The 17213-nt window shown below is 37.4% G+C and overlaps 1 protein-coding gene across 1 annotated transcript in view; it reads right to left on the minus strand.

Annotated features, from left to right (window-relative positions):
- LOC140141520 (uncharacterized) overlaps positions 1 to 17213 on the minus strand; it is a 239497-nt gene that overhangs the window by 83401 nt on the left and 138883 nt on the right.

Here is a 17213-nt window from a genome sequence, read left to right on the forward strand (position 1 = left end):
CTTCTGGATCCAGTTTGCCCATTGGAGCTAGCCATAAGATTATTGTCATAGGTGACTTCAATGTCAACCTCTTGGACCAATCCCACTATCTGTTCAATGATATCTCTGATTTTATGTCTGCTCATAACCTCCATCAATCTGTCTCTGAGCCAACTTACCACGCACCCAACACTACTCCCTCTCTCATTGATCACATATATTGTAATGATCCTGATTTGATTATCAATGTCAATTACCTTCCTCCTGTTGGTGCTTGTTATCATTCTGTTATTCACTGCAGTCTTGATATTCAGCTAACCAAACCCGACGTTGTATGCCGCAAAATCTGGCAATACAGCAAAGCCGACTGGGAAAAGGCCAATTATATATTGTCCACTTACCAACTCACCAAAGGGAGGATGTTGATAGTGCATGGAATCATTTCCATTCTTTTTTCATTGACGTTATCACGGAATGTGTCCCTCAAAAGACTGTCTCATGCAAATCAAAAATCCACCTTGGTTAAATGGGGACTTGCGTAAAAATGTGTCATAAGAAACATATTCTTTTCAGAAAAAAAAAAAAAAAAAAAAATGATGAACTCTATGCCAAATACAAAACTATCAGAAACAAATTAAGTAATGAACTTAAGTATGCTAAACAATCTTTCTTTGACAATCTCCTTGACAATGATTCTCCTAGCAAACGTTTTTGGAGTTATTGCAAGTCCAGGTCAGGTAAATCTCCAATTCCTGATAGTGTTCACCATAACGGCACTTCTGGTACCACTCGGCTGAGATTGCCAATATTTTTTGTAATTTCTTTTCCGAATGCTTCAATGACTCCAATATTTCTGACATTCCATCTCTCCATTATGACATATCTTCCTTTATCTCTCTTTGCAGTTGTTCCAGCGATGACATCCACCCCTTAATCTCCAAGCTTAACAACAACTCAGCCGCTGGGATTGATGGAATCACAAGCCTCATGTTGAAACACACTGTGGTTACTGTCTCGCCTATTCTTTCTGATATTTTCAACTTGAGTCTCATAACTGGCCGTATTCCTGATGCATGGAAACTGTCTCGAGTGATCCCTGTTTTCAAGTCTGGGGATCCTCACGCTGCCTCTAACTACAGACCTATCTCTTTGCAACCAATTTGCAGTAAGCTTCTGGAAAAGGTTATTCATAGTCAAGTTTTGCAGCATCTCATCAACAATAATATTCTCACAAACAGACAGTTTGGTTTTTTACCCAAGTCTTCCACCACGGATGCACTCTCAACTGCTCTTTATGAATGGTACAATCACCTTGAGGATCGCAAAAGCATCGCCATGGCTCTTTTTGACCTATCCAAAGCCTTTGACCGCGTCCCCCACAGCCCTCTGCTCCATAAACTCCGAGCTGTTGGTATTTCCGGTCCACTCCTCTCTTGGTTCAGGTCTTACCTGTCCAACAGGTCCCAGTTGGTTGCTATCCGTGGTGTGGACTCACAATCTGTTCCTGTGCTTTCTGGAGTTCCCCAGGGCTCTGTCCTGGGGCCTCTGTTGTTTCTTGTCTATGTTAATGACTTGTGTCTTTCTTCCTTTTCTTTAAACAGTTCTCTTGTTCTTTATGCAGACGATACTACTCTCTTCAAGCCTATCTCTGCTCCTGATGACTTGGTTGATTTCCAATCCGACATTGATTCCATCCATTCTTGGTTCTCCTTAATCACCTTTCTGTCAATTCCTCCAAAACAAAAGTCATGGTCATTTCCACTAAGAAGGACCCTTTTCCGGATCTCAATCTCACTCTTAACAGCCTGCCTATTGAACGTGTGTCATCTGCGAAATTTCTTGGTGTCTGGCTGTCTGACAAGCTTTCCTGGAATCTTCACAGTGATCACATATGCAGAAAAGCGCGCAAGATCATCGGCTTCATTCATAGATCTTTCCAATCAGCCCCTTCAGCATCCGTCGTTCTTTGTACTTGGCCTTGGTTCGCCCCATTCTGGAGTATGGTTGTACTACTTGGCATCCTCTTAACATAACCCTTACCAACCGTCTTGAGTCTACCCAAAGATTAGCCTGTCGTGTCATTCTTCAGTCTTGGACCCACTCCCATGAGGACCTTCTATTGGATTCCGACCTGCCCCTTCTTAGTAAGCGTCGTGATGTTGCTTCTCTGTGTCACTTATTTAAAATCTTTGCCAATCTTTGTTCTTCTCCCAACCCTTTCCAGCCTCATCCCAGACCTGGTCTCTGAAACCTCAATTCCAGCTGTTCAAGTTCCTTTCATGGCTTTCATTGTCCCAGAGATCATTTTATCCGTCTGCCTCCTCCATCTGGAATTATCTCCCTCAAGCTATTGTCAATGCTTCTGCCCTCCAGGCCTTCAAATTGGCCATCCAGTCCCACCTCCTCTAACCAGTTCACATAATTTATGTTTTGTTTTATTTTATTCTGTATTGATTATATGTATTTTCTAGTAATGTTTCTGATTTTAATGTAAGGGCAATCCTTCAATTTATTGTGTAATCAATATTGGATCTGCCTGGCCTTGTGCCAAATGTTATAAATAAATAAATAAATAAATAAGTAACTTGACAAATATACTTAGTTTTCATGTTCATATATTAAACTGTTAAGGGGGTCTGAGGGAGTTCAAATATAGTGCAAATGAAAGCAAAATGTTTTTACCTTCCGATTGTGAAAAAATTATGTTGGGCCAATTTGGGCCATTTGAGTTCTGAGCGAGCAAAATTTACCGGAAGTACTTGAATTCAAGCAAAAGTGATGATCAGACAATCTTTTCTAGAGAGAAATTGATATAGGCCTCACGGAATGTATAGGCCCTACATACTTTGTTTAAACAGTTTCTCATAGTTTAGTGTATGATAACCGTGATTTTGGTTGAAGCTTGGGTCAAATTGATTGAGTGCCATGATGGATATGTCATGTTATTGTTTTTAAACTTTTAATTCTGTATTGTCATGAAATCGTATAGGCCGCCTAAATCATCATCATTAAACTTCTCATTGTATAATAGATAATTATCAGTATTTAGGCCTAAATGATTATTAATATTATTAGGAGGCTATCATTTTCTTTGGAGGAGGGGTTCCAAATATACGGGGGAGGGGGTCATAACTTTTTGGAAAAAAAGTCATAATTCAATTTTTCATGACCAAAATGTAGGGAGTCACAAGATGACAACAGATAAGGTGTTTCTTTTTCAAAAAGACTGATTTCTTGATGCAATTTAAGCACTCAATTTTTGGCGAAAGTGAGATTTTGATATCAAAATTTTATGAAACATAAGTCATGAGCACTTTCCAATAAGTATAAACTTCATTTTACCCCATTGAAATCAATGGCCAGTGAAACAGACTTCACAATAGACTTCATAATCAATATAAACCTGAAATTGCCTATTCAACAATAATAGGTCATAACCAACGTAGTACAAAAGAGGCTTGGCTGGATCATTCTCCATTTATTTATATACCTCCATGGCCATACAAAGGAAGTATTTCCATTTGTTTCCTCTTGTTTTGGAAACTCTTTAATTGCTCATATCTTTGCAACTGGTTGTTCAATTTCAATGGGGTTTTCTGCAAAATCGAGATTTGTAAATGCATTTTACTATCCTATAAGGAACTGAAAAGTCAATATTTCTGAGTTCCGACTGATTTTGCTTGATCGCATCACCAGGTGTACATTGATAAAATATTGTATTTGCACAATCTACATCCTAATATTTATTGTTCCATTTTGTGTCAGATTGAGGAAGGTAGAAGGAGCGATAGATAATTCTGTGCATGAACGAGATGAAGTTGGTATTATATCTAAGAATGCTGCCTATGAACCTGATGATGGAGATATAGGATAAGCAAGAGGTCTACCAGATGGGGGAATTGAACAGACACACAGCCATTGCAAACCTGGTGTATAGAATGTTTATTTGAAATCATGGGGCTGTCAGACTCCCCAACCCAAATGACTCTTTTCCTACCATTGATAAACGAAATAAAATAGTTATTATATAACTTGGTAAGATGATTATTATAAACAATTATGTTAACTGTATCGACTCAAATATTATAAATTATATAACCAAGAAAATGCAATAGGAACGTCATTCATTGCATTCGAAAGAGAAAAAGACAATAATGTGTATATATTTGAGAGCAGAATGTGTAGTTCCTGTTGTTAATATTCCAGCTGTTTATATTCATGCTTGCTATGGTATAAGCTATATCAATATTTTAAAACTTTTTAATCAAGTTTTGTGTTACAACTATGTACTGTATTCTACCTAATTAGCACCCTTCCAATAGAGGTTATCCGTGCTCTATAAGCTGCATATCCTATAAGCAACTGCTATATACTTTGTTTAGGACTTTCAAAAGAAGTACCTGCATGTGCAACCATGACTGTTTCAATATAGCCCGCCAAAGTCAGGTAACTCTGAGGTCGTGCATTGAATTGGTTTGAATGAGGAACACTACGGGAACCAGCACCTTTTGTTAGAAGTCACATAGGCCAGTAGTATTAGCTCATATGTCATAAAAAGGTTAACATTTCTCATAACAAGCTGATTTTTTCAGGATAGGTCCAGGAATATGTATAGAATCAAATTCCAAAAGTCCCCGAGAATCCCCCTTGTGCTTCCTTCAAAATCCAAGATGGCGTCCAAAATGGCCGCCATTTTCAGTTTTTATCATAACTTTGCCCCCAGACATGTTAAAATCACAAACAAAGCATCTAAATATATGTTTTGATGTACAAGGAATGTTTTAAAAACATTTGCAAGAGGTTTCAATGATCCTAAGTAGCCAAAATCCAAGATGGCGTCCAAAATGGCCACCATTTTCAGTTTTTATCATAACTTTGCCCCCAGAAATGTTAAAATCAAAAACAAAAGCATCTAAATATATATTTTGAGGTACAAGGAATGTTTTAAAAACATTTGCAAGAGGTTTCAATGATCCTAAGTAGCCAAATTCCAATATGGCGGCCAAAATGGCTGCCATTTTAGTAAGTAAAATTAGTTTTCAACCAGACATGTTCAATACATATACAAAATATCTCACATAGGTTTGAGGTACAATGTACTCGAAGGATTTCAATACCTAGATATAAAGCCAAAATACAAGATGGCGTCAAAAATGTCCGCCTAAGAAGTGTTTAAGATGTATTAATTGGCATTAGAGAAAGTTCAAAACTCATGATTTTGATAAGCAGACTTATAATGCACATCATCCAAATTCACTACCATTATTACCATCATTATTTTACAATATCGATTCAGTGCTTTTACCATGTGTACAATACAATAGTTACCATTATTTTCTATTTGCCTCCAAAAAAGCTGAGCTCATGCCAAGATGACTTAAGCCTATGTTCACATCGGTATCCATGTGATGTAATGCAATCAAATGGTACACCTTAAACATGTGTTAAACTTAATCAACTTGCACTGTGTCTTCGGCATTAATGTTCTGCAATGTTGGTTCGGTCTCCTCCTCATTGTCCCCAACCAGTACAGGTGCTGTGTTGCTGCAAGACTGACCACAGCATTTGCTGCACATCAATGTACAGAAGAGTCTCAAGTTTCTTGCAGCTGCATGTCATGTTGTTACATCTTGTTTGCATCCACATGATACCATGTTGAGCAATGTGTCTGGTGCAACAGCGAGTTCTGTTTCTACTTGAACAAGAATTCCATCTTGTGATCTCCATCCCCAGTCAGTTGGACTTGTTGTTCCCCATCCATTCTTGAACCGTGAGGAAAGTGCAGAATGCGTGCTGTTTTGCAGCAGCACAAGTTGGGGGTAAACTCGCCCCGGGAAACTCGCAAGCTCAAATGAAGAGCTAAGGGAACTGCGACCAATTGCCCGTTTGTATGCAGTGTGGCGGTATTCATTCAATGAACCGTTGCTAACCCCATACATCTTCAGGATGAAGCTCTCCCCTGCTCTCTGTACCTCATCATGCGTGCTGCTGGCATTTGTAAAGGTATCTAACAAGTCATATTCATGTTTCTTGTTCACCATGTAGAAGGGTTTGCGCTTTCCTCGACGATAAATGGCTGAGACTGTGTCACAGCCTGTAATAGCGTGAAGAGACATCAAAGCAGGTGAAAGCAGAATTGGGAAGCTGCCCTTATTCGGCATTTCATTAGAGCTGAAAGAACAGGGAATTGGAAGCTCCATCTCTACTGCATAAGAGAGATGGTGCCTCACTTCCACGCTGCAGGGCATCTCCACTATGCCAAATCTGCAAGGTTGTATTTACAACAGATGGAGTCTTTGGGGAAAAACATGCCCGCAGATGAGTACCAACTGTTCACAGACAAGGGATATTTCACCATCCAACGTCTAGATTTTTTCTGGGGTGGAAACTTCTCTGACCAAACCATTGAGCAGTTTTTGTTGTGGACTTTGAAGACATCAGGGGGAATGACGCATGGTCGCGGCATCACAGACAGGACATTAACCAAGTGGGTCCACACACTTTCTTGATGTGCCCCAGTTTGTGATGCTTTAGAGCAGTTCACGTGTGTTCATACGGGAACATAAGGGATCGTAAAGTTTTTGTTGGTTGGTTGAAGGCAAATTCCCCCTTTGCTGAGTATGGACCGGATCGTCTGGTATCTGTGTCAACTGAGACTGTAGCAGATTCGTCCGCTAACTGTGATAGAGCGGTGGAAGATGGCACGAAGTCAGCATTAGAAATAATGGGTACGAAGTTTACAAACATTGCCTTACGCCGAAATGACAAGGTTACTATGATTGGAGCAAAGGACAAGATGGTGCGAGTTAGGGGACAACAAGTAGAAGTGAATCCGACTCTATTATTTAAAGGAATCACATGTGTACTGAACAACAGCTCTGAGATGAACTCAGCCACCTTCTCTCTTTGAAGATGACCTTTTGCGTACACCGCCAAAGAGTTCCCTGGGACTTCTGTTGAAATCGTTCACTGAGCATTCCAAGCTGCCAGAGAATTGTCTCTTTGTAGTAGATGGTAGTTACCTACTTCGACATGCCATTTGTCCACATCCCTCCACCTACATGTATGCAGGCATATGTCAGAATTACACATCACACATGCTAAAGCATTATGGAGCACACCCGATTGTTGTATTTGATGGATATGGCACTTTCCTCACGGTTCAAGAATGGATGGGGAACAACCTAAGTCCAAGTGACTGGGGATGGAGATCACAAGATGGAATTCTTGTTCCAGTAGAAACAGAACTCGGTGTTGCACCAGACACATTGCTCAACATGATATCATGTGGATGCAAACAAGATGGCTGCAACAACATGACATGCAGCTGCAAGAAACTTGAGACTCTTCTGCACATTGATGTGCAGCAAATGCTGTGGTCAGTCTTGCAGCAACACAGCACCTGTACTGGTTGGGGACAATGAGGAGGAGACCGAACCAGCATTGAAGAACATTAATGCCAAAGACACAGTGCAAGTTGATTAAGTTTAAGGTGTACCATTTGATTGCATTACATCACGGGGATACCGATGTGAACATAGGCTTAAGCCATCTTGGCATGAGCTCAGCTCTTTTGGAGGCAAATAGAAAATAATGGTAACTATTGTATTGTACACATGATAAAAGCACTGAATCAATATTGTAAAATAATGATGGTAATAATGGTAGTGAATTTGGATGATGTGCATTATAAGTCTGCTTACAAATCATGAGTTTTGAACTTTCTCCAATGCCAATTAACACATCTTAAACACATGTCTGGTTGAAAACTAATTTTACTTACTAAAAAGGCAGCCATTTTGTCCACCATATTGGAATTTGGCTACTTAGGATCATTGAAACCTCTTGCAAATGTTTTTAAAACATTCCTTGTACCTCAAAATATATATTTAGATGCTTTGTTTGTGATTTTAACATGTCTGGGGGAAAGGTTATGATAAAAACTGAAAATGGCGGCCATTTTGGACGCCATCTTGGATTTTGGATACTTAGGATTATTGAAACCTCTTGCAAATGTTTTTAAAACATTCTTTGTACCTCAAAACATATATTTAGATGCTTTGTTTGTGATTTTAACATGTCTGGGGCAAAGTTATGATAAAACTAAAATGGCGGCCATTTTGGACGCCATCTTGGATTTTGAAAGAAGCACAAGGGGGATTTTCGGGGACTTTTGGAATTTGATTCTACACATGTTCCTGGACATATCCTGAAAAAATCAGCTTGTTATGAGAAATGTTAGGGTTATAGCTAATACTATTGGCCTATCTATAAGCGTCCCTTGTGGAATTTTCCAAGTGGCAATTCTCCACGGTTGTTTGATGGCATGTAGAATTGTATTAATTTTTAAGCAAAGCTGAACACTGATGGCGCTATTTATCTTAATCTTGTTTGCATCTTTAAAAAGTGTAGACACTTGTAAAATGGCATTAAAATATCATAACAATAAGTAACATATAGCAAGGACATTTTCAAACTATTTTTTATCATGAAATGAAAGGAATATCTTATATTATTGGGCTCAATTAAATTTAAAATATATAAATAGCACCCTCACTTTGCATACAAATATACACTTTATAGAATAAAAATTACCACAAACAGGCAGTAAAAGATGGAAAACTTGATAAAGAAAATCTAAAGGTAAAATAAAAATAGCTAAAAGATGTGTATATTAGTGTGATAGATGTTGGTCACTGTTAAGGTCTAGAATTGAAAATTAAGTTTTGTTAGAAACATTAATAAATGATCACATCAAACAACCATGTCTCTAAGCACCCCCATTTCAAAGCACATGTACAACTAAATTCTGTCCAATGTCTAGATAAAATACCATAATGATTTTGTTTTCATTGTTTATAGGTAAATTCCATATTTTGACTTTAATTTAATTGTTTGACTTAATAAGGTGTATGTGAAGCTAATCAGGTCAAATGTAGTATGTACTTGACTTGTTGTACAAAGTAAGTTTTATAGTAAATTGCAATTGTTTTATTTTAGTTAGAACAATTGAAGTTAACTTTCTTTAAATGTGTGTAACATGGTACAAATGTAGTCATTCGTGAGAAATGCATTTTCCCATTCTAATTGCTGTACCAGCTACATGAAGTATTGTAAGAATCCATCTTCTACCTCATGACTATATTTCAAATGGTGTAGTTAAAATTTGTTTATAATACTACCATTCAACAGTCTCCATGATCATATGTGATGCGAGCAAGCAAAATCAGTCGGAACTCCAAATTATTAAATTTTCAGTTTCTTATAGGATAGCAAAAAGTATTTACAAAGCTGTATTTTGCAGAAAACGCCATTAAAATTGAACAACCAGTTTCAAAGATATGAGCAATTAAAGAGTTTCCAAAACAAAAGGAAACAAAAGGAAATATTATCTTTGTTTGGCTATACCTCAAAATCAATATTTCTGAGTTCTGACTGATTTTGCTTGATCGCATCACATATATTTAAACAGCCTTATTTTTCTCAAAGTAAGTACTACTTATAGATGCAAATATAATCAGATTATTTCTACACAGACAAGATTTGTGATTACATATCTTCAAGATAAAAATGGAAATTCTGACCATAACAAGATTTTGAGATGAGATGAATTGAAATGTGTGAGGTCACAAGACAAAAATCCATTTTAATCTTCGCAGAGAGGATTTGATTTATTTACTGAGCACTACTCTGTATTCCAGAAAAAATACAGCACTAAACTTTTGGGATTTAAAAAATATTATCCTGTTTTGCCAAATGAAACATAGGCGCTAACTGTCAATAAATTTTAAGATTTAGCCAATTTTTCGAAATGAGGGTCATAAACATGCATTTTTTATGGTGTTTTTCCTATGCTGTGACAATCAAGCCCAAACACTTGTACTAAGAGTATAGACCAATTTCAGGTTATACACCCTAATATTTGGAAAACATGTTTTCTTATATCTTTTATATCCAATTATCAAAATTAACAGAAAATATTAAATTTTTGAGCAAACTCATAGTCATAGCCTATAACTATACTAAAATGTTTTAATGCTTAGACTTGTGCTAAGTCTTTGAATTTTGTGACTAAAATTGTCAGAAATCATGCTACTTTTAATGTCTGTGACACATTTTTGTGACATTAAAAAATTTTCTTTCAGACATTAAAATGCATTTTCTTTCAGGTTATGTAAATACTGGAATAAACATTAAACTCCTTCAAATGCAATTAACTTTTGTTTTGCTTTTCATTTGTTGTCTGATCTGGTTTTTTTTTACTATTCATTATATAAAATGTATTTTCCACCAGTAGGAGGGCAAAGAATTCAAATCGCCCAATTGGGCTGTATATGGTGAACTTTCTCTCTCACAATGTAGAAAATATCTAAATTATCATTATTATGGTTACTGTAGCCTGCCTGAGTGGCGCTGTTCTGACAGCAGATAATTGGTTTTCTTTTCAGAGACCATAATGTAAGGGACCTAATGCGTAGAGCTACTGCAGAACAAAATAGTTTAATATATCTTCCTGCTGAGGATTAGGCCCTAACAGAAAAAGAATTTTCAATGCTCAAAAATAAATTTATACCCCAGAATAAAGAAAGGTTGTTACAACATGAAGATCACTTTGAGAAGCCCAATTTTAGTCTAGGTCAGGCCAAGAAGCCCAATTCAGTGGTTAAGTACAGCACTGGCAACACTATGTGTATCCTCATGATGTGATGCTAGCTATTAAGTCCCTATCATCAATAGCTAAAAGGGACAAAAACTTGGCTGAAAGATGATTACACATCCGTGAATTGCCGCAAGACATGGATGAAAAAGACACGATGATCAGAGGAACGGGAGGGGGAAATGCGATCAAAGGAGCAATGGGAAGGGGGATCTAGTACATACAAAATGTAAAGAGGATGTATGCATGAGATGGCCTTGCCTATGGTTACTTCATGCAATTCCATGTGATCCTTGAGTTCTTGGGAAAAGGTTAGAAGACAATGAACCTCAGCCATTGAACAAAATATGAAAAGAGCAAATAGACAAAAGCATTGATCTCTCCTAATGATAACCTGGTCCAGTATTTTCATGCTATGTGATGTGGTTTGGTTTTTTTCTTCTTTTTTTTTTGCTATATGCAAAACGTGGGATTTTTTTATTTTTAGCACTTTTTTCCTTTTAATTTTTTTCTGAGAACTAAAACAAACCAATGCCCAGAATGGTCTGGCCCCGTAGACCAACACGGCAAAACTGATTTTACGAAGTTATGCATGTGTGTTTGAGTAACAAACCGTTTTCGTTTCTTCGCCTAATACTTGGTCTGGGAGCTGGGGTTTACATCCTTAACCCCCTTGAACACTACCTGCTGATCTAACATTGCCTCTGATTGGTCAATTACATGATTTCATGATTACTTCATTTTAATCACTTAATTAGAATGGAGCTTCACAAATAATTCACCCCATTTTTTTGGCGTGGTGAAATAATTTATTCTAACAATATTGCCGATTGGTCCAATTGATAATGAAAACTTCTTTTTGGCCAATCGGCAGGTAGCTCTCATGGGGTTAATGTTTGGATGAACTTGACCAAGACAATGTGCTATTTAAAGAAGCCCACCTTGCTTCCTCTATTGACCCAATTGACATTATGAAAAATTTGAAATGTCTCACAATTTTTCTCTCCGAACTTGAAATACTTCATCTACTGAGATTTTTCATTCTTTTTTTTCCATTGACTACATACCAACACTCGCACGTGTATGCGCTTATAAACATGCACGCACTAACAGTGGTTGTGTGTAGTTTACACATGAACTTCTCCTTGGGCATAAATAAACATATCAATCAGTTTTGGTCAATATTGATTTAAGAAGTCATATCATAAATATTTCCCTCTGATGTGATGGAAGTACATGCTTCATATCTTGTTCTGCTTAAGGCTGTTGTGATTACAACATAATAATCATCATGCAGGGATAACAAGAAGGTTATTCTCAATATAAATGCAAAGCTGCCGTCTATATTTTCGTCACAAGAATGTTTGCCAAAAATAATTCAATTCAAATCATGGTACAAATCACCAGATAGTATAGACCACTTGACATGTGACGTCATTGCCCGGCAGTATGCGCACGCATTATGGTACTTTCCATTGTTCTTTGCCCTGCAGTGTGCGTACGCATCGTAGTCTGCTCGGGGCATGTGTATTTTAAATCTCCCACCACATTTCATATAGTACAAGAAAGCCATTGAACAGTGAAGCGGTTCGTTCGGGCATATCGACAGACCAATCCCTCGCCTTTATTGAGAAACAATGATGTAGTGTTCTATACTTTTTCCAATTCAACTAGAGTCCGAAATAGTGCGGGTGCTCAATCCCAAAGCTTTGTGGAAATTATTGGAGGACTAAGTATATTTTCAGACCCAGAACCTGAATGGCCTAGAACCGTTCCCTCTGACTGCGATGCCCCAATTTGCGCTCGCGCCGCAAAGCGGGGATGAGCGCATAGCGCAAGGCTTCCTCCAGTGCTCCAGGATGAGCGGTGGTTTAGGAGTTGGATTGTCATTATGGTACAGTACTTTGAGCACGTTTATAACCAGTGCTAGAATGGCCCTTAAAAAAGCTAGAATTCAACTTCTTACATGCTGCAAGAATCCACTTAGATTCTCGTTAAATAATTTACAAGAGTCTTTTGACTCTCCTCCATTGTATGTATCACTTAATGTGAATAGCTTGTTTCCAAACCATGTATGTCCACAACCACATGTTTCTCATTTACTTGTGTGATACAATCACAATTACTTTGACAAGTTTGACATTAGCAACAATGAGTTGTACCATCAACAAGCCATTGTTTACCACAACAATACTGCTAAACAATATGTAGACTATTGTTCTTATTTGGGAACCAAAATCCTCACACAGTATTGTTACTCTGTGCATCCATCCACTGTTTGCTTTGTAATGGTGCATCCAACTGAAATTACTATACTTAAAGCATCACAACACATTGCAATATTGCACAGGTAAATCAGAAACATGTGTGTGTGGACTTAATATGGTTTGGAAACAAGCTCTTCATGTATTGATGATAGCACGCATTATTTACAAGAATCCAATTGGACTGTAGCAAATCTACTCAGGAGAATATACATGAATCGATTCTCAAATTCTCGCTAAATTTGTAGCCCTACTTGAAAATGCCGGCATATTTCCAATACTGTCTATAAATAACCATAAGATATACAATACGGAACAAAAGTAAAACAGTTCCATGCCTAGTTGAAGTAACTTTGATAGCAATACAAAAAAAACGTTACCAATTTTACATGCAGCAGCCATTCAATCCCTATCCATTATAAACTGATTGCACTCTGCACTTTGCTTGATGATATTTGATCGTACAATGTCATCCCGAAGCAAAACATCACAAAATCAATAAGTTTCCTGGGTAAAAAAATTATGACGCAAGAATTAAGCATATTTGACTAGCGATCTGATTACAGGAAAAATTCAATTCTGGCTCGCATACAAAGACGCACCATTTTGTCATAACAGAACACATTTTCTTGAGTCTTAGCATTTTCCGCTGTGCCCCTCAACAGTTCAAGTTTTACATGACATTGACATTCCTTTTCCTGAAGGGACTATATTCACCAAAAATATGATACAAATGCAATTATGACAGGCGTGTTGACTTTTGCAACTGTTTTACATACAGAACATGCTACCTACTATCTCCACTATAGGCCTACCTGTTTTCATTGATTTTAGTGCTAGCTACAGTGCCTTCTTCCTGTATGTGATCAAAATCCTCTAGGCCTACCTTGTACTGCACACAAAAAGTATCCGCACACTTAAAAACAAAGGCGATATCTTGAAGACACTTAGCCTAAAGCACCCTGGAAAGTACCATATATACCGTTTTTCGTCAAATAGTCGCCCCCCCCCCTCAAATAACCGCCCCCACCACTTTTTTCAACCAAGATGTTTCAAAAATGCAGATATTTCCATGCCATCTTGTGTAGTAAGCTTACCAAGTTCCCCACATGGTCGATAATAGCGTCAATAATTGGCGAAAATCTGGATTGGAAACCCGGAAGTGAGCCAGAAGTCAGTGTTTCTAGTTCATATTTCGTCATTTTAGCGTTTTTTATCGTTCGAAAATTGACTTTGAATAAACGCCCCCTTGAGAAAATGTAACGACCCCGGGGGTGGTTATTTGACGGAATACGGTATATCATTAGATTGGTAATTTTGCTCTGCATGTTTTGATACCTCATTTGGTACAATGCAACTAACTTTATTTCCCCACTTATACTGAATTCAATGAAGAAGAGAACATTTCAAAAGTGATAAATTTGGGCTACTTCTTCCTTCTGGGTCGATTCCTAGCTACCAACTATTTCTAACGGGCTCATTAATAGCATGACAGATCAACACACATAATGTTGCTGTCCTCATAATTAGTGTGTTTCAAGAAAAAAGTCACATAAATTTTGTCTTTTTTGAAATGCTCTTATTTTATTCAAATTGGTATAACTTGGGAAACTTGAGATTTATCATGCCAAATGAGGAATCAAAATACGTAGAACAAAATTCTCCATCTATTAAAATTAGGCTCTTCACAATTGATTCTTAGTTTACTGTTAATTAACCGCCCGCGTCCAAAATTGAAAATTGTAAAATATTTAATTATTTTATTTATATTTTGCATTTTCTCCTTTAAAAGAACTTTTACTTGCTACTTTCTAACATGAATCATATCAACAATATACTGATGAATAAACAAACAGCATAACTACACCTTATACTATGTGTAAAAGTAAGCATAATAATAAAATAATAAAATGCCGGCTCCAGTCAAAATGGGTTGATAATTGGTTGTGATAACTAAAACTAAATAAAGAAAATAATAGATAATTAATAATTAATAATTAAAAGTCACCTCGTCCTATTTTAAAAATCTTGAACAGTAAACTCAGAATCAATTGTGAAGAGCCTTAACTACTTCATTTGGTAGATAATGTTTAGTGTCTGTCAGATATTGCTTTTGTTTATTAAGTGTTCGGATACTTTTTGTGCGCAGTGTATAAAAGGTATGGGAATTCTACTGGATGAGGACCTACGTGCAGGATTCTCATTTCATGCTACAAAACTGTCAATCAAAATAACGATGCATACATATCACCTGCCATCATTGCTAATGTAAGCATTCCTTTACTGCATCCCTAACACCACAGAAACCATGCTTACATAGCATCAATTAGCATCACACAGTGATCGGCATCCTAGATATTCATATGTCAATATCTGTATGTATAATAGTCTATGATCGGAATCGTATCTGCCACTAATGCACACCCACATGATGCACATACCACCGATAGCATCGCTCAGTCATTGGGCTATTCCATTTAAAATCCACACTACCCCTGTGGAAGACTTTGGAAATATCTTCCACAGAGGGAGTATGTTTTTCAAATGTAATTGGTCAGAAGTAATCAATTTGAAACCCATACTCCCCTTCTATTGTGGTTTTACCTGTATCTTCCACAACTGGAGTGAGTATTACAAATGGAAGTTACCCAAGTGTCTATTCTATTTAAAAATCATACTCCCTCTGTGGCAGACTTTAGCTAAATCTTTCACCGGGGTAGTGTGGATTTTAAATGGAATAGCCCATTGAGACAAATCAAGACAAGAAGCCTTAGATGTGGTTGATGTGCTGGTATAATACACAGCGTGATTCAAGTCTATTTATGAATTCCTACAAACCGCAAATATCTCCTGGGTCAAGCGTAAAATTAACTTTGGTGTCATACATATCATACCATAAAACATTGGTGCAATATGATAGCTAGAAAAATGTTCAGCCGTTTTCAACAGGTAGTCTAGCAGTATGACATATTATTGTAGCACTGAAATAAGGTATGAGGATTGCAGAAGGTGGCTACTTCATCCAATACCCTTGCAGGAATCTGTTCCTAACTGAGTGCAGGCCTCTTTGTCTTGAATGCATTTCAAACCCAAAGAAGTGACAGAAGCCAAGCCCAAGCATATAATTATGTATTTAACAATGGTACATATAGAAGTGTGGAAGTGCTGCACCACCATATGGGTTGTGGTTGTAGTACAACCTTCTTGCTCGCACCATACAAACGTCATTTTAGCATAAACATTTTTTAATTTTTTGCACGCTAATTTTAGGATCAGATTAGCGGGGCGATTTGAAAATTCCCCGGCGGCCAGTTCATCATGTAAAAATGGTGCACCAAATGCCTTCAATTGGGACTTCCAATTTTCAAAATCTTCCAATTCTGAGGGGGGGGGGGTCCCCTGCACATAATAATTACCATAAACAGCAAAATCGAACCTCCCAACTCTTAGAGCTGGCTACAGGTCTGGAAACACATAAATATTTTCGTTTAGCCTCAGTTTTGTGTCAGCAGGTGAACTCAGGACAAAAAAGCAACAAAAATCTGTTACTGCGCTGCCACACCTCATCAATATGCATGTACATTTGGCGAATACCAACATGTGCTTGTCAAAACATTACCGATTTTCGCATGTTCCACGCCAACATTTCTGGTATAATACATACACGGTGTTATAATGTCTGTTGACATTATGTTCAACCTGTCTACCTCATGTCCTCTAGACAAACCAACCAATTACAACTCCATGACCCAAAACAACCTCATCCACAGTATTAACTCTTTCCCGGCCGACTCAATTACACATTATTTATACATATGAAATTACTTAAAACACAAACATTAACAAGTAGGTTTGTTTCAGGAGAAACTGGGATAAACCCCAGACCTGAGATTTTTCCAGCTGTGTTATTATGTGGGCTACATAAGAATTGTTTGTTTATTTGTTTGTTCGGTGGGGTTTTAGTCACTTCTCAGCCAAATTTGTGTAATTTTCATGAGTTTTAATAGATGCAAGGAGTCTTCGGGGAGAAAAATTTGTGTTTTTTAGGCTTACCAAAAATTCGCAAAAAAAACCCAGTAAAATAATACAAAATTGCAACATAGGCCTAGTTTCTTTTATGGCAAAAATACAAAAAAGTTTGAGTTGCTTTAAATCTGTTGGCTGGGTTTCCATTACATGTCACCTCCTACACAACATGTGGTTGCTCACCTCATAATCACAGTCATGAATAACTTGAGGTCCACATTAACACTAACAAATGAGGCTTACGTGTCATGTGTGTCTGCAAACAATGAGGCATATAACAATTCACT

Source organism: Amphiura filiformis, chromosome 19, assembly GCF_039555335.1.
Source record: "Amphiura filiformis chromosome 19, Afil_fr2py, whole genome shotgun sequence".
NCBI classification, from domain to species: domain Eukaryota; kingdom Metazoa; phylum Echinodermata; class Ophiuroidea; order Amphilepidida; family Amphiuridae; genus Amphiura; species Amphiura filiformis.